General features: G+C 39.4%; 1 protein-coding gene and 1 pseudogene across 5 annotated transcripts in view; both read left to right on the forward strand.

Annotated features, from left to right (window-relative positions):
* Positions 1 to 18,998, forward strand: part of LOC142150801 (uncharacterized) — a 712,033-nt pseudogene that overhangs the window by 89,625 nt on the left and 603,410 nt on the right.
* Positions 1 to 18,998, forward strand: part of SRGAP1 (SLIT-ROBO Rho GTPase activating protein 1) — a 132,900-nt gene that overhangs the window by 24,008 nt on the left and 89,894 nt on the right. The window lies entirely within an intron of this gene.

Raw genomic sequence — 18,998 nt, forward strand, 5'->3', positions numbered from 1 at the left:
TACTAAACGGCGGGTTTGAAAAAGTGGAGATGTTGCCTATGGCAACCAATCAGATTCTAGCTTTCATTTATTTAGTGCATTCTACAAAATGACAGCTAGAATCTGATTGGTTGCCATAGGCAACATCTCCACTTTTTCAAACCCACAGTTTAGTAAATATACCCCTTAGTCTTTAATCTCCTCAGGGGCAGTTGTTCCAATCCTAGAAGAAGTTGGGTTTTTATTCAAACCTCTCCTTGGTACAGAAGCTGTATGGATCCTTTTGACCCACACTGAAACCGAAATACCTAAATATCCAGTTTCTGGTCTTGGCTCAAAATTCAGACTAGTCTTATTTATTCAGAAACTTACGTTCTATATAAATATGTTCCAAATTCCATGTCTTATACTTGGATGAATAAACAAACTGTTCTGATAGCTAAAATATATGCTACAACATATTTAAATAAAAATAAAAAAGAAAACATTTCTTCCATCATTGATAAATTTTGAATAAGCATAAACTTTGTCTAGTAAATTTAAAAATAATAATTTGCTACCATATTCCCCAGTGCTTCATTCCAAGGTCTCCTGATGTATAGAATAGTCAGGTGGGTGCTTTTTTTTTATTTGGAATAAATGGGAACCTAAGGGAGGAGAGAACTTAGACACTGCTGGGAATTTGAAAACTTGAGACGTCCATCAGGAGAGAGGATCTCCTGGTGGGAATATTGCAGCTATTGGTGGACTTGTTAGAATGAAGTTAAGTACGTTTTTCTTATTTTTATTTATCTTCCCTAACTTTGCTAACTCTTGTCATACAAAGCACTGTTACCACCTTGGCAGCTCCCATCAGAAAAAGCTTGAATTGTAACACTGATATACATCACTACACACTATTTTTAATGTATCCCTTTTACACCTGTCAAACCAATGTTTTTACATTTTGGTCATTTCAGTTGTGATATTGTTTATTATGCTTGTATTTGTCAGTAAATTAAGTCAATAAATAAATAATTATTATAATAATTAAATAAAGTCACACTTAATTTCATTGAAATCATATATTTGTCAATCTGCTGGCGTTCAATACGTATCCTCCAATTCCCCTTTTCCTTCTTACTTTGGTCATGGTAATATATTTAGTAGACAATTAATACTACATTGTCTGCTGTATTTGTACTTTTCCTTGATGCTGAGTGTCTGTCTTAACGGAAGCAGAGTTCCAACAAGTCAAGTTGCTTCCCTTTGTGGTCAAGCAAAGCCCATTTTCCTGAGAAACGCAATGCAATTGATGCAAAGCTTTGATATATTCCGGCAGTCAAGCAGCAGGCACCACATCCTGTTCTTGAAGCGGTGTCTGTAGCTGTACTCTGTTGTTTTTGTGAAGTTACCAAAGAAATCTCCCAAGAATGAAGCCCCATTTTAGACATAGCTGCCAGCTGTCCCTAACTTCCAGAATTAGTCTCAGGTTGACATGATGCTTAATATTTATTTTTAATCAGGGAGGAGCTGGACGGATTGGGCATTCCTTACTGATTTACAGGTTTACCACAGTAATCCACCTTATATTGTGCTCAAATGCAAAAAAGATGATTTTGTGTCATGGATAAAAGATTTAACATGGCGTAGACTGCATTTACAGGGGTTTTCACACTTTTATAGAGATCTGGCTTTGGCCAATACTTTCAACACCTTTTGGCACACGTTAGAGAAAAAAAATTACACTGTATCAATATGACAAATGAAATAAATATAGCCCTAGTGTTCCATTACTCCAATCAATTATTTAAGATATATTGTATTTGAGGCCAGAAAAAGCAGTGTTTTAAAGGAAAAAATAAGTTTTAATTAATTATGAGGTTGTCTAAAAGTGATAATAGGTAGGCTATTGAAGGGACCTTTTTACTTTCTCCACCCTGTGCATTCTCATCTCGAACAGCAACCCTGCAAATGATGGCGTAAAGCATTGTATGGGGCCCTTTTCTACACTGCACCATGCACATTTACAGGTTCCCAATCATACAAATGAGCTACATTATTTCCCATTTTGTTGGTTAATTAATGACTTAATGCGTTAGAATAGTGTTATGATAATGTATAGTGGTCCAATGGTTATTTCAGAACTGGGTATGTTTTATATGCATAATGTCTGGAAATTATTATGAAGTGTTGACAATTATGTCTTTTGGTTCTGTGACTCTCATTTATAGTTTTTACTATAGTTTTTCCCATATCCTACCTGACAGTTTGAATAATATTAACCACTCCCTTTACTTGTCATGTTAAGATAAGAACTTGTCTAATGTGGGTGTGTTTTTGCATAATCAATAAAAACTGGTATATAAAAAAACTCTAATCAAATACAATCCAGTCCCATTTGACTATTATTTAATGGAAAGCATATTTTATATACAACACAGATAACTTTTTAGTGACACCTATATATAATACAAATAACATTCTAGTGACCCTTATACAATTCAGAGAGCATTTTAGCGCCCCTATATCAGTGATAGGCAGCCTGATGCAATACATTTAATCAAAGAAAGAAACACCTATATGTAATAATATACGATCAGGCATTTTAAACAAGTGTTGCAAGTCATAGCAAACAAATTTGACAATAAAGCTGCAGTTGGGGACCTCAGGTGAAGGTTAGGGGGGCCGAGTGTGGTCCTAGGGCAGGGGTCGGCAACCCGCGGCTCCGGAGCCGCAGGCGGCTCTTTCAGCCATCTGCTGCGGCTCCGGAGTCCGAGTGTTAGTGGCAAAGGGGGTGACAGAGCGCCTCTCTGTCGCCCCCTTTGCTAAACTAATTGCAATTTAAAAATAAAAAAAACTAATGGGAGCCGGCAGAGAAGAGAGCGCTCCTCCCCCGCCGCTGCTACCTGCTGGCTAAATGACGCTGACGTGACCCTAAGGTCGCGTCGGCATCATTCAGTTGACAGCGCGACGAGGAGGAGCAGAGAAGACCCAGGACCGGGACACCACCTGAGTGAAGGTAAGTAAATAAGTGTTTTGTGGCTCCCAAAGTTTGTTTTTTTCTCAGAAAAAAAAAGTCAAAATGGCTCTTTGAATTTTTAAGGTTGCCTACCCCTGCCCTAGGGCTATCTGGTGCCAATCACTGCCCTATACAATACAGAGAGCGTTCTAGTGGCCAATATACAATGCTGACCTTGAAGACCACTCTACAACCCCAAATATCTAATGTTTAACAAAGTAGGCCCCCATATCTATGTTTGCTTTACGAGACAATCTCCCAGTCTCTGGTGGTAACACAGTGCAGTCCCCTGTAGTTTACTTACCTGTAAACTACAGGGGACTTTCTTAAACTGTACAGTTTTGCAATGTATCTGTTTTGAAGCTTTGGCTGTTCCAGGAAGCTGTCATACTCATTGGATTTCTCCCAGAAGTCTGATTGGTGAATGATCCAGCACTACAACCTATGAGGAGGTGTCTGTCTAGGTGTGACGGCTTCCAGACACAGCTGATGTGGTAGATGGTGGGTGTGAGAAATTTCTACCTTGTCTCCTGTTCTCATAAAACCTGGGAGATCATTGGATAATATTGTGAAATTGGAAAACATTAGATCATACTTGCCAACCTTTGGCAAGCTAATTCTGGGAGATCCCAGGCAGGGAGGGGCGCGGTTGGAGGGAAGGAGGGGCGGGGCGCGGTAATGCGAGGGGCCAAAATGACGCAATTCACCGAGAATCGTGTCATTTTGGGGAGCATGTTGCCATATGTGGGATGTTTGCCTGCTCTCCCGGGAGCCCGAGAGACCTACCCGAATTTCGGGAGTCTCTCGGACATTCCAGGAGAGTTGGCAAGTATGCATTAGATGCAGGAAACTCCTGAAGAATAGAAGACACTGTAGAAATCTAGATGAGATTTAGATCAGAATTGGTTTTCTTCAGAAACATAAAGAAAAAATGCAAAAGCTCTTTTCTATAGCAGTGTTAATCCGTGAGATAATAGTTTGAAAATAGGAGATAGTTTGCAGGTTCATTTTTATAGGCTATGCCGATGAAAACAAACCACTAAACATTCAGAAATCACTGTACTAAAACCTTTTGTTGTAACTTTGTTCTATAGTTCACTTCAGGGCGGCTTCTGCATCTGACCCCCTACCTTCCTCCTTTCCCTCCTCATATTCGTTTCAGGTTTGTTTCTTTTTGGTGGTCGAACCTTGTCCTCTTGCAATACAGACAATGAGAAAGCTTGATACAGTATGTTGTATGTAACGTAAAATGAACTTGATCGTTCTCAAAAAGGTAATGAAAATGTAATCGAATAAAATCACTCTGCTGTTTAGTCTTTGATCCATACAGTCACACAAGCTGTTATTCTCCTAACAATACGTCATATTCATTATATATGTATGATCGTTCTCGCCTTGGTGTGTTTCCAGACATTTCCTGGAAGCAAGTGGAGGTGTCAGTCTGAAAGATGTTGTGTGAGTCCAGGCCGGATGTATTAAAAGCTATTTTTCTGGGCAAAGTAGATCCACCCATATTTAAAATGATCAACAATGCAGTATAATGGATTTAAATAGACTGTGTGATGAGCAATGGGGATTTATTTTTGGTACCCAGGGGTGAAGGGCGAAGTGCTACAAGAGCACCTTCACCATCATCACCATTTATTTATATAGCACCACCGATTCCCTCGTTGTACATCTTTATGGTAGTAGTGAAAAATTGCTTTCTTGCTCAAGTTGCTGTGGATAGATATGGACTAGATTTTCAGGTCTAATGACAGCTTTATAGCGAAGTTTATAAAATATCATTTAAAAATAATACAGAAGCTGAGTTGGGCTGGCATCTAATTTTTTTGTGTGTGTGTGAATAAGTTTTGAAAGGTGGTAAAGTACACACAGAGGGCAGACTGCATGTGATCAGGACTAAAATAGATCAGACAATGACGTGAAATGGGGTAAAGGATATTGCAATGGCAAGCGTATAATGATCTGCACTGCAGAGATGGGGGAGAAAGAAGCTGATTCCTAGGATAGCTGTGCCTATCACTACTGCTGAGCATAGCAACCATCTCCTAGGAGACAGCTACAATCAAGAACAATGCAAAAAAAGGAGCTAAGCAAACACAGAACAGGGAAAGAAGATTCTTGTTTCAAACTGATATACAAAATTCTAGCAACCTCTTTATGATCACAACTCATTGCTATAGTTCTCTTGTTCAGTATTTTATTTTTTTGTTTAGCTGTATACAGGTTTGTACTATTGCTCCAAACTTAACCTCAACTTTATAGTTATATGTGGTGTGTATTGGCTTTACATATGCATGGAAATCCTGGAACCTCACTGGATCCTGAACTTTCACAAGAGGATCTCGCATGACTTGGGGTTGCTCATTTCTCCGCCAACATAACACAAAACCTTACGGTACCCATAATTAGCATTGTGAATGTGAACAGACAAAAGGGGATAGATAAAGTTTACGTTTCAGCCTGACAGATTTGAAAACCGCTAGGTCTAGTTTCATGCATTATATCAGAAACAATAAAGGTGATTCAAACATGATGTGAATGACTAATACTCTATGTACAGCACTGCACAATATGGTGGTGCTATATGAATAATAACCCACTGTAGTCAGGATGCACGCAAGGCAGTACTGCTATGAAGAGACATGCTGTTTGCATCTTTTGGTTTTGATTGTCATAACTGACATGCAGGATCAGACATTGTCGTTCATGCCACAGTGTCAATTGTTTCCCAAGAAAATATCAAATTATGCTCTTGATACAATTTTTGACAAGTTTTCTGTGGGAGTATAAGGCCTTGTGTCTTGTGGCATACATTTTGTGCATTGTACTAGCCTTTTTAATGTTGGTACAATGCACAAAATCCTGTCTGAAAATGGAAAACATTGTTTCCAATGATTCCATACCCACTCATGATGATATTTGCATTCTGTATTTTTGCGGCAGTGTTGCAGATTTCTGAGCACTGATTGCTCCAGTAGTGTGGCTTAACAGCAAGTGAATGTATTGGGGAAGCCTCCAATGACCTCTCGAATGTGAGTAAATCAGAATTCAATAACCGCATATTAAACCTGTTTGCATTTGACATGTGGTTATATGCCTCATTAATTCCATTTGAAAGGGATGCTGTTGCGCTAAATGGATCACCTTAACATATGCTTCATATGTTTTGATAAAGATTGCACTGTAAATGCATACACATCGGAGTCTATGACAATAACCAAAGCGTTTCCACTATTGCACATTATAGCATTGGAGCACTAGTGTGACATAATTATACACCAGAAGTCTTAGATTAACGTAAATTTGCTGGTCTGTGGTGAATATTACCACCCAGTTCTGGCTTAGGTTAATGTCACCAAAGGCTACAGAAATACAGTGTTTTATATTTGATGTAGCTCTTTTATGGTTTCAACTCACATTATTATTATATGTAGATTCTTGATCTCTATTACATAAGTATATAACACAATGATGGGTAACCTGACATACATGACCGGCCCTCCAAGCCTCAAAAGGGCCGCACATTATCCTTTAATTTCAAGAATTAAAAAACAGCCCAAAAATGACTTCAGCATCCCTACATCACTCATTCCAAAATGATCCCACATGCCCTTCACGTGCTTCAATATTCCATCACATGCCTCTCTGATCTGCCACTTGCCATACAATGACCCCCACATGCCTTCAGAACTGCATGTACTCCAAAACTCTCCCACATGCCATCTAGACCTCTTCATACCACTCAGACCTCCCTACATGACACCCACGTGTCCCTCAGATCCCCCACTGGCTACTAACATACCACTGAGATCTCCCCACATGCCCCCAAGCCTCCTCAGACGATACTCAAACTTCCCTACATGCCCCCACTCACTAGCTAATCTAGTAACCTTTAGTCAGAAGCCCACAGAAGGAGGAGGGAAATTACGTGATGCGGAATACACTGCTATTCCTTCTATTCATCCTATTGGATGTACTGTGTGACCTCCGTTCAGTGTGCAGAGGAGGGAAGCCGACTGCTCCTGTTCAATCTCGCCCTCTGCTTTATAAGAAAGTCTGCATGAGGCAAAAAGTTGGGTGCTGCAGGCTGTTTGTTGCCCATCACTAGTAACAGCACCACGTGACCATTTTGCAGATCTAAATAGGTTATAATGGAGAGGGAATGGCAGAGATTAAAATTAGTTGAAAAGCTGCATTAAAATGAATGTACACTGTTCTGCACATTTTATTCTTTCTAAGGGCACAATAAAAATTACCCAGACAAAATGCTGTAGAAAGCTCTTCGACTGCAGAATCCCTTTGTTACCTATTCACTTCCATGTTAAGTTGAGGGAGCATATCTACATGTATCCTCTCTATAGAACATTGTGGTTTCCTAGTCATAAAATCACAATATTGTATAATGATAAATTGTGCTAAAATACTTACTATTTAACTTTCGCATTGGGTTCAGAGCTGAAAATTGTTGAAACCTATTCAGCTGAAGTTCCACTGAGTTTGTCAGAGGACAACCGCTCAGAGAAAATGTGGTCAAAATTATTTACTTTAGCATTTTACAGCCAGCTGAGCAGATCTCATCTCACTGCATACCCATTTGTGTTTAACATGCAGTTTTCAATGCAAGTGAGAATGCATCTGAAATGTGTAAATATAGAACAAGTAGCTGAAAAACACCAGAATGCAATATGAAAAAAAATGCCAATGGGTATAGTAACACAGGAAACAATGGTTTCTACTGCCAGACCCTTTTACTTGCATTTTACAGACATTAAAAACACAATAAAATACATGTAAACAGGCCTACATGTGTTGCAGAGACTGTATTAATGTGAGGGAACAGCTGTCTTGCCCACCACTACCCTAAACACAATTTACTTGATGACTTGCTGACCATCAGATGGTATGTAATTCAGCTGGCTTGCCTAAACTTACTGATCCTTGACTTATACACGTTTTTGAGTCAGAACTCTACTACACTGATAAATGATTTATATTGTTTTTCTAATATTACTGCTAAAATATTATTTATTATGAAACACATTTTATAGCATGTACAAATCTATGCAAACGTCCATATCATGTTTCTGGATTTAGCTCATGAGCTGTAGCTCTCATCTATTTCATGTCTGTTGCATAGTGAAGTTGGGACATAGATGAACAATAATACACCTGCTATAAAGTCTTTAGGGAGGTGGTTGTTTTGTTTGTTGTTTCAAACAGAGAATGTCATTGACATAGCAGACCGTATTGTGTGGTAAACAATACTTTCAGAATGTAAAGGGTTATCTGTTCCCCTTTTTGTCTCCATCATACTCTTGGTTTGTCTCTTCTCATATTGTTGTTGTGAGTCCCATGTCCCAGGAATGATTCATCTGATCAGTGCTCTCCCATCCTGTTATTTACAACGGTGGGTCTGCTTGCAGCTTATCTCTTCAGACGAGTGACTTTGTACAGTTCAGCCAGCACAAAGGCTGGAACTCTGCAAACAAGCACAGTCCTTCCTGAGGTCAAATAATGAAGAGTTAGGGGGGTGTGTATGTGTGTTTTGTAAATTCAGCAATGCTTAGAATGATAGAATCATATGCAGACTCTTAAAGCAACAACCTATTCAATAAATGTTACTACCTTATCCTGCTGCTAGTCCGAGACCCCAGTTCCGTCCACCTCTTTGCTGCTTATAATTGGGTCTCCTGCTCACCCCAGACACACACTCACATTTTTGGCTGAGGTCAGTGAAGCTTTCAAATTGTGCTAGTTTTTAAATTTTAATAACATTTCATTCAGTAACTCAGATTGTCAACCATGTACAACAGCACTAAATCTGTGACTTTTACGCTCTCCTATAAAACTATGAATAACTATTTTACTGATGATGCTGCGTTTTTGCTTTTCTAAGACAAATATGAACATGACTAGTTTACAAGTTCTATGTCTTGTGAGATCTTCACATATATCTATATTAGATGGCAGACTACTGCAATGTGATACAGGCCTGAAGGGAGACGACATATGGTGTGCTCTATAAATTATGCAGCCACCATGCAGAGAGCATACTTGTCTGGAGGAAATGCATAGGCCTATGTTGGGAACAACTTGGATCAAATTTTTTCTACCAGACCAATTAATTTATAGGTAAATATCAGTAGTGCTATTGACAATTTCACCTTGCCTGACTTCAGAGAACATTACTGACCTACATAGGTAGGCAGGATTGTTTTCATAGTCTGTCCAAACACAGAAGTTTGCAGGAATCGTTGATATGCAAACTTAATTTGTTTTAGGGGATTTGGATTGTCACGTCGCAGCAACTAGTGGTTTGGTTGCAATTTTCCTAAAATAGCGCTGCGGAGCCAGGTAACAGAAAATTGAAAACTACCTTGCATGTAACTGCTGAGTGTGTGGATAACTGGATCCTGCATGCAAGAGTGTTCTTGCTTTTTGCGGTAACGTGCAGTGTAGTCCAACCCTAGAACGGGAAATTGAGGTAGCAATCAAAATCCAAGCTTGGCAGGGGTAAAGTTCAAACATTTACTGTTGGCAGCATTAACATACATAATAAGTAGTCAAAGAACAGTACTGCCTAGGAAACAACAACTCGATAATTTTTTTTTGAAAGGGGTCTGGAGCCTGAACAAACTTCTGACAGGTATTATATGTGTCCGTAGCAGAATAGTTTCAAAGAGGTTGTGACAGAATGGGCTTACTTTGTCGTCTTACAGTTGTGTTTTCCTCTGTTTCTGTGAGACTCCTATACTTGCTGTATTCCTATGGCCCAATTCTCTAACCCCTTCCCTGGCTTTCTGGTGTTCGATCCAGCTCCCTGTCAACGCTCTACCTGCTACCCTGTGGTTAGGATGAATAGCTGCAGCCGCCAGCAATGACGGGCTGCAGCAGCTGCTCACACAACACTACACAGGAGTAAGTGGTTCCTTAGAACCAGGTTATCTTCTGGAATGGACCACCAGCTGGATAAAGTGTAGGACCTCAGTGTCCAGTGCTGATACACTACACAGTACTGAAGAGGCCGAAAGTGACTGGATCACTTATTAATAACGTATGGTATAAATTTATTCAAAGGAAATAGCGCAGGGTGCTTATTTATATAATTGCACATGTACTTATTTTTGATATTGTGTGTATTTTGGTAAAGGAAATATCTTTATTTCGGAGACCAGGGGAAGAAATTCATTTTTTGTTTTAACTTTGCTAGAGGAAATGCATTATTTCTGAGGTATATACCTGATACAATAAGCATTTGTTGAGGAAGTCTTTTGTGTTTTTTGGTGTAGAGAAATTACTTGTTTGGGGTTTTGTAACTTTTCTTTGGGAATGTGTATTCTGCAACTGTCTGAAGAAAGGACCCATGTTAATCTCATGTTATTTAGACCTTTTGATGTGTGAGGGGCCAGCATCTGAAGGCACAGGAAGGTTTAATTAGACTTGCTGTGATTTCCTGCATCTTGTTTTAGATACAGGAAATCTAACAGCAAGTTTTAGGATTTTACAGATAAGTGTAAATATTGTTAGCTTTGCATTGCATGTAAATCCATGTTTGGCTAAACATAATGCATCCTCCTTCTAAAAATAGCTCAGACTTCAGGGGCTGGCTTACCCTGTGAGGCTGTGTCCAAAACTGTTTAAAAAAGCACTGTTTTGTATCGGAAATTGTTCTTCTTGTTTCATCTGACCTGCTCACTGGTACCTTCAACCAGTGTGAGCAAATAAACATCACTTGCTTCAAAGACCTGCTTGGAAACTTCTCTGTCCCCATGACCTACACATTAGACCCAACTCTAATCCGTTCCCGGCTCTTCTGAGGTTTGGACCCAGCTTTCCGCTACCACCGCTCTGTCCGTAACCCAGCAGCTCTGGCCAGTGTGATAGGCCAGGGGGGATCCATCCACAGCAACCCTGATCCATAGAAAGAGGTCAGGGGTATCAGCCCAGGTACACCAGTAACGGGTACACTAGCAGCGTCAGTTACCCAGAAGAAACCCAGTACTGACTGCCGGTAAGGAGTCCAGTGCTGGCAGCATTTGTAAGCCCCTCCTACTGCGGTGATAGGACGCATTTGGGATACCGAAAGGGAACGGTGGCAAAGTAAGCACAGCTGTTTCCCAGCAGCAACAGACAGGGTGGCATAGGCGGTCCATCCTGTCACACCGAGGCCCTCATTACCCCCTCTGAGCCCCAATCAGCCTCCTGAGAATGGACTGGGACCATATCCTTATCTCTGTTGTGGCCATATAAAGTAATGGCATAATGTGTTTAATTGTATCATGTTTACTGTGATATTATTTGATACAATGGTACCAGAAATTAGGCCAATTTTACATAAACCATTTCAATGGCAAAATAAAAAATTAGAGTTTAAAGGAGTAATTCAATAAAGTAGTAAAATGGTTTGATTCTAAAAGCGATCATCACTTTCTTCTCCTCTCATTTTTATGAGATATAACATGCAATGCATACATTTGCAGCAGTATGCACGAGTCCTACTCCTGTAAAATACCAATTATTATAACTGTACAAATGTGGAATTTTTTTTCCCCATAATTTCTATGTTTCCAGTTTTGTTTCCATAAATAGCTTATTGCTATGCTTACAAACATTATCAATTGTGTTTTTTTGACATTCTCTTGTCCTCCGTCTCTCTTGGAGGATATCATTCCCTTTGTTCTATCTAGTATGTGTTTCACTCTTACTTCTACTTTGTTGTAATAGCCCCGGTTGCCTCAGTGCTGTTGTAATGAGATTTTCAGTGGCTTGTCAGCCCAAGGCAGTCACATTGAAGGATGAACTTTATATGTAGACAGGAAATTGTCTCCAGTCCAGACACTGGTGTTCATTCTGCTGATGTGTATATAACATGCGCAGTGCACTGAGACCGACCGCTTCCAAGCAATTGAACATACAAGCACAAATAAAATTACCTTTTATCTTCCAAGAGAAAAACATGAAAACACCGACATGCAATGTAGTGATAGATACCCAGATACTTGAAAGGAAAGGAATGTATCACACCTGCTGCTATTCTAATCTTCATTTTTGTAAACTGTTAGTTGGTTTGATTGCAATATGTAGTCTGGTTAAACTGTTCAGATATTGTTCTTTCTGGATCTGCTTCCTAGATTGTGAGACCAGTTTCCAGGCCAGCTATTTTAGTACCAGCCTCTGCCTGGTGAGACCTACTCCTCTCATTATAGGGGATTTTCTATATTCGGTTTTGCTTGTCTGTCTCTACATTTCATGTCATAATCAGTTTTTCTGTAGTATTTAAAAACACATTTCTATTTATTTTAATTTTGCCATGCTAATGCAATTCACACGTGAAAAGCTGCACATTTTCCCAAACAATAATATTATATTTATTTATTAATTTAGATTAATTTTTTTCAACAAAAGTGAACTTATCCTTATATTAATATATTTTGAATGTCTTAATTTTCTACATTTGAATATCGGTATGATTAACATTTAATAGTTTTGTTTTTCCATGGGTGGGGTGGGGGGGAGGTTCTTGCCAGAAAGTAAATCTCTCCGGTCTCACTCGCAAAAGATATTGCGCCCTTTGTCGGTTCCTGGCTGTGATTGAATTGATTTTGCATACTCAACTAGTGATCATGACACTTCCGTGACTAAGTACCACTCCTCTCCTGTCGTCCTTTTTGTCGGCAATCGTGTGTGGCACATATACCAAATGGAGCATATAACAAACATCCTATCACGGTTCAAATACAAAGTGCAGCTCAGGAGCCAAGAATGAGTTGAAAACACACAACGTTTATTGCTGGAATAACAATCTGATGGTGTAATACTGAATATACAGGAGAATGCAGGAATAAATACCGGGTAGATGGCTGATGTAGGTAAGTGGTAATATGGAGAGATCCCAGATAGCAGGTAAGCAGTGATATGGAGAGATCCAGGCAGCATGAAACCACAAGCACAGCAGAGGGAAGGAACAACAGGATGGGACAACAATAACCAGCAAAGACTGCTGGGAGAGACAGGTTTAAGAAGGGACACACCCAGGTGCAAGAAATAATTACAGGGCAGGTTAACCCCTGATACAACCAAGTAAGGCACAATAGCAGCACCTCTGGTGATCAGAGGTACTGCTGCAACATATAAAATGGAATACAAATAATAAAGTCCAAAAGTCCAGGAGACAGGTCGTTACACATCCTGAGAATCTCCTTTCACAAGGTGCGGGCCCCATGGACCTCCTACCACAATCAGATTCTCCTTAATCTCTAAATTTAAGCCTTGACTTCCACTTCTACAGCATTTCAATGTCCTTTACCTAAGTCAGTTTCCGCTTGGCCTACTTCAACATCCTCCCTACTTCAAACTCATGACCCCAGCTCTGTGAGGCAGAACTTTCTTGTTTGTAATTACTTCTGGTTGTTTTGGTTACAATCTTATCACTTTTCCTGGTAGTATATTTCCTGTTGTTCCTTGATTGTTATCTTTATTTTTGCTGCTTGCAGTGTTCCCAATAAAGAGTATTTAATTTTATTTTTAAATTGTGTGGCTAAAAAAAACCCCTCATGTTTTTGTGTTTTGCAATAATGCAAAAAATAGTAATTAACGCATAGAAATTCACAGTATTTATTTTAGTGATTTTGACACAATTACACAAACAGTAGTCTAAGGGTGGCCAAACAGTCAGAGACTAAGAACCAAACAATATCTATAGATCCCGCAAAAAGAGCCATGCCCCTCAGACCTCTTCACATTTCGATCAGATCTCGCCACATGCCCATTAGAAAACCTTAACAAGCCTCTCACAGCTTCCCCCACTTACCTTCTCTGCTGGATCCTGCAGACTCTGTGATGCAGAGAAAGAAGGGAGAGCACACTGCATTCTCTCCTCCACCTCCGATTGGTTGTGCTGTGCAGCGTAACCTCCCTGCTTTGTGCAGAGACCACATGATGCAGAAGTTGGCTGCTCCCGGGTAGTCTTATTCTTTGCTTTATAGCAGAGCAGAGAATAAGTTGGGAGTGGATGAAGTGGCCAATCTGCCGGTGGCCACCGCTGCACTAGTGCATCATTAGACACTGATGAAACAAATGGAAGTATCATATCCCTAGTAAGAGAATAAATACCAAGCAGTGAATCTATTCAAGGCCGTATGTTATAATTAATGACTATATTACAGGTTTTCCCACCTATTTTTCCATGCAACCACTCCCAGGTAGTGGAACATCACCACTATATTGCAGTGGGTAGAAATTTACCAAAGTGGGTTTGTTATCCCAAAGTTGAAAAACCATTTAAAGGGTTGATACAGAGCAGGGTAAATTGGAACGCTGTTTCATGGGAATATCTTGGCTTGTACTCTGGGCCACAGCAGATGCTGAAGTTTTGGACACTTTGAGAAATATTTAAATTGTTACACTTCCATTATAGGTATGGAATCAGTTCCCTTAAATCCTGCTTACCATCATATTGACATTTATGTGGCTTTTGTATAACATATCTCGCTTCAACTGAGCTGTATTCCTTCAAGGGATCAATGAGTGAACATATAAAATGTAATCCCACTTTTACGTTCCAGGAATCTACATTTCCCCTGGATTTAAAGGTTGTTGTCTTTTTTTGTGGCCTTATTTCCCAAATTTTTCATTTCATCTATCACGACGACTGTATATCCAGTAAAGTACATGCAGAAAATCACACTATACTGAATGCAAAGTAGGAGTAAGGCTCCAAAATTGGACAGCATCCATGTTGTTCCCATTCAGTGTCATGCTTCACCTTGCTTCCCTTCATGGGGTATAGTATGTGCTGTGATTGGTTGGGAATCACTGACTTCCCATTGGCCTACAAATGGCATATAATGACTAATAACAATAATAATTTATTAAATGTTGACAGCAAATATATCTATGTATATCCGTAAAAACAATTATCATTTTGTCTTCTCTTCTGTCTATTTTGAACGCTCTGCAATGGGTTTTTAGGGATAATAAAATGTTATATTCAGCAACTATATGTGCTCATTTAGGTCTGTGTGCAGTGTATCTTCACCAGCTATAATTTTGACAACTTCAAGCCTCTTACAATATGTAAAAGTTTCTGCTCCATATGCAAAGGTTCATTCCATGCTTCTGTTTAATCCAGCAATTAGGTTATCTGATAGGAAATGAAGCTTATAATATTAGACACATTTAGCGTTTTCTTATCAAGGGATTAGAGCTGGTAGTGGCACATCAAATTGTTCATAATGTCGCTGTCAGAGTTGATCACATCATGTTTCAGATGAATTACTCTTTAGTCATGGATGGTGAAATTGAACTCTTCTTCGTTGCTGGTTGTAAAAGATGGCCTTTAATGTAAATGAAAGCAGTAGCTGTTCATAAACAGAAGGCACAACTTTACTCTTGAGGAATGATGAGAAGAGCAATGGAATACTCCACTGAGATGCTTGGAATCTTTTTCATTCCTCTTTAATCTGCTCCACCACTGTTAACCAGTTCTCCGTCCAGTCACACACACTGCAGGAAAATATTATTCCGTTCAAAGTATTTTGTAGACAACCTTACATAACGACAGCAAAGAAATCTCATTGACCTTGCAATTGTGCAAAACCCAATTATACATTACACATATAAGTTATGTTTTTAGTATTTGGTTGTACTGATTTGTTGTTTGTTGTCTGGTGACCAATTATTAATCTGTCATACTTCCTATTATCGGTTATGTGCTAAGCACTTTCAATTTTGGACAGTAGATAAAAAAGTCCACTCCATAAACAAATAATATATTTACTTTTTTAATTCTTACTCTGAGTAGTAATAATTACACTTCATAATAAATACACTTTACACAGTTAGTTATGGCTTAAAAGAAAAATACTTTGTGTAAATCTTGGGCAACTAGATCAGTATCATGTGGGCAGACAACGCTATTTAAAGCAGTTTGGCAGGAACTAATAAATTGTGTGGGCAACTCACACAATTTACATGATACAAGTGACTTTAAACATGGTAATGGGAGTCTGAGAGACTAACATGGGTGCATCAGGAATAGCAACAGTGTTGGCATTTTCAAGCAGGAATGTACGATCACCTTAAAATCATCTGACTGATGAACTGGGCCAATGGAGACTTGTGTAAAGTAATAGAAACGCTCAGTCAACTAGTATATGCCGCCTTTTGTCTTTGTATGGTCACTAAACCTCTCTGTGATTTCTAATATCCTTATAATGTACATCTCAGATATTTTACATATTACATACAGGGCTGGATTAACCCGAGATCTAACTGGGCTACAACCCAGGGGCCTCGGGCATCCAGGGGGCTCTTCAAAGTCCTCAGCAGCATTATTGATCGGTCCGGGGGGCGGTGGCGTCCCTGGCCCGGTCAATGCTGCTGAGCACTGTCACTGCAGTCCTCCGTCCCTGGCACTCACTGAGGAGATCTCGCGAGAGTGAGACTCATGCGTGATCTCCTCAGTAAGGAGCTTACAGTGCGCCGTGGAAGGAGGACTGCATGCGCTTGGGGGGTCCTCACGGGGGCGGCTCACATTGGGGGCCTCACGGGGGAATGGAGGCCCTCTTAGCCCAAGGGCCTCCATTCCCTTAATCCGGCCCTGATTACATATTCTGTAGCAGTCAATCAGTGGTTGCAAGAGGGGTAAAAATATGAGCAAGCCTCTTCACTGAAACAGCTGTGACACAAACAGGAAATGTGTAGTGTACAAGATGATGTTACCACAATTGAACAAATATCTGACAAGAAAAACATTTCATGAATAATTACATATACAACTTAATTATAATTTTTTGCTTTGGTGGACGGGAGGGTTTTGTAAATTGGTATTGTTCCTACTCTACGCCCCACTGAAATCACCTCTGCCTCCCATGATGTCAGTCATTGATTAAACTGTGGCTATTTGACTATGTACATTAAAGTAATTCTAATAACTATTTTTTTATGAAACCATTGATTGGAATAGACCTCCTAGAGAGCTTGTCATCTCCTCCTCTTGTACTACGATTGCACCTCTGCTGGGCTTAGTTATATTAAGGTGAAATGATGTCATTACAAGCCATGGTAATAGAGCATAGCATGTTCAAACAGAAAATAATTGTGCAATAAGGCTACATCAAGGCAGACTTTTGTTTGGGGCATATTTGTAGTAAATTGCTACTAAACATCTCTCTATTCACTTAAATGTGATCTGAAAAATAAAATTGTGTAAATGTTTAGCCTGTGAGTTATTTTCTTTACAAAATGTCAGGCACAGGCATGGAAATGGAAAATAACTTTATTCTGCTCCTCAATGAGATGTGAGGCGGAAAAAAAAAACCCCTGTATGAAAAATCAAAAGGAAAAAATCAGCATTTTTATTGCAGAATTGCCGTGATTTGAAAACAGGGCAAAAGCATCCCCCATTGACTTCCATGTTATGTTAAGTGAAATGATCTCAATATATTCTTGCTTTAGAAAGCTGCAGTTTCTTGGTTAGAAAAGCGTTTCAATATGTCCGTGTGACCGCCTCTACTGTGATTCTTATTTGACAACAAAGACCTACTGTAGCGTTCTCAAAATAAAATGTATGTTTATTGATGGTGCTATAAATGATTCAGTATCATGGATGTAGGCATGGGTCCAAAGTTCAAAGAAAAATATCACTGAGAGTACACAAAATAATAGTTAGATATATACTCTTGTTTTAGCATTGTCCCCGATTTATACAAGAAGGCATTGACATTAATTTAGTCAAGAAAAGCAAAACTGAATATAGAAAATTCTTATTACCTATTTTCTTTTTTTTTAAACTTTTTTTTCATTGAATTTACCAACAATACATTCACACGAAAGACATACTTACATTGCAGTGTACATTACGGTACCTACAAAATCCATATGTATGGAATGTCCAACAAAATGCTCTTCTATAACGTATAAACAATTGTCATACATCAATCAAAGGGATAAAATACTAAATCTGAGAGATGAGGAGTTAGGGAGGGAAAAGCAAGGAGAGGCGATGTGTTGAGAGGAAAAAGGGAATGGGATGAAGAGTCCTGGATTTGAGCTTGAAATGTAGAAGGATTGGCTTAGCCTGTCTTGATTTAGATCCTAAATTTAGGCCTAGAACACAATAGCTGATTATCTGTTCCAATAAAGCACAGGCAAGAGGGGATTAAGTCTGCCACCTGAGTCTCCATGCCTCTATGTTCACTGGCACCCACTGTCGGTGGCCTCAGTGCATATAATGTCTTATACAGTTCATAATCTTTAAAGTCAAGCCATCTAAACTAAGTTTACCTTATTAGATCTCATTTAGGAATGCGCAATAAAATTCACCTTCCTTTTGCACCAGTTCACATCAAGGCGTACGCCTATTCTTGCAAAGTAGAAGTGCCTGTAGGTGTTTGGAGAGGTGGAAATATCTGAAAAGGCACTGTGCAAAAGTGGAAACGTCACACCAAATATTCAACCTCCTACATAAGGCGTTTTTGTTTTTCTCTTAAAATATTGCTTGTCCCCATTTATGGCTTACATTAATTATAAGGATGAGAGTACATTGGGACCGTCTTTACTATATGTGGCACTTTTATGTCTTTGCAGCTTTTTTCACTTTAGGCAAAGTGCATTTAGAAATGTGCATCTTGGCATTTGTGTTGCAACTGGATGGAGCAAAATGTGTCCAATTAAAAGTACAGGATTTTTGCATCAGATCAGCTCAGATCTGATGCAAAAATCGAATTCTTTATTTCAGTAATCACACTCCACAAAATGTTATATCATTTTTGTTCTGCTCTTGTGTGCCTCTACACTACTTTGCACCAGCCAATGGTATACCGCCCAACTTTTGAAGTAGAGAATCGGGACAACGTGCACATGCATGAGAAGGGTGTGTGACCCTGACTCACAGGTGATTGGCCATGCCCCACCAATGGCGTGTTCAGCGCTTCCGAGCACTGGCTTGACGCAGCCACCTTCAAAACACCATTTCTGTTTCCGCACACACCAGTGGCTTGTGCGATTAGTA

Source organism: Mixophyes fleayi, chromosome 4 (genome assembly GCF_038048845.1).
Source record: "Mixophyes fleayi isolate aMixFle1 chromosome 4, aMixFle1.hap1, whole genome shotgun sequence".
In the NCBI taxonomy this organism is placed as follows: domain Eukaryota; kingdom Metazoa; phylum Chordata; class Amphibia; order Anura; family Limnodynastidae; genus Mixophyes; species Mixophyes fleayi.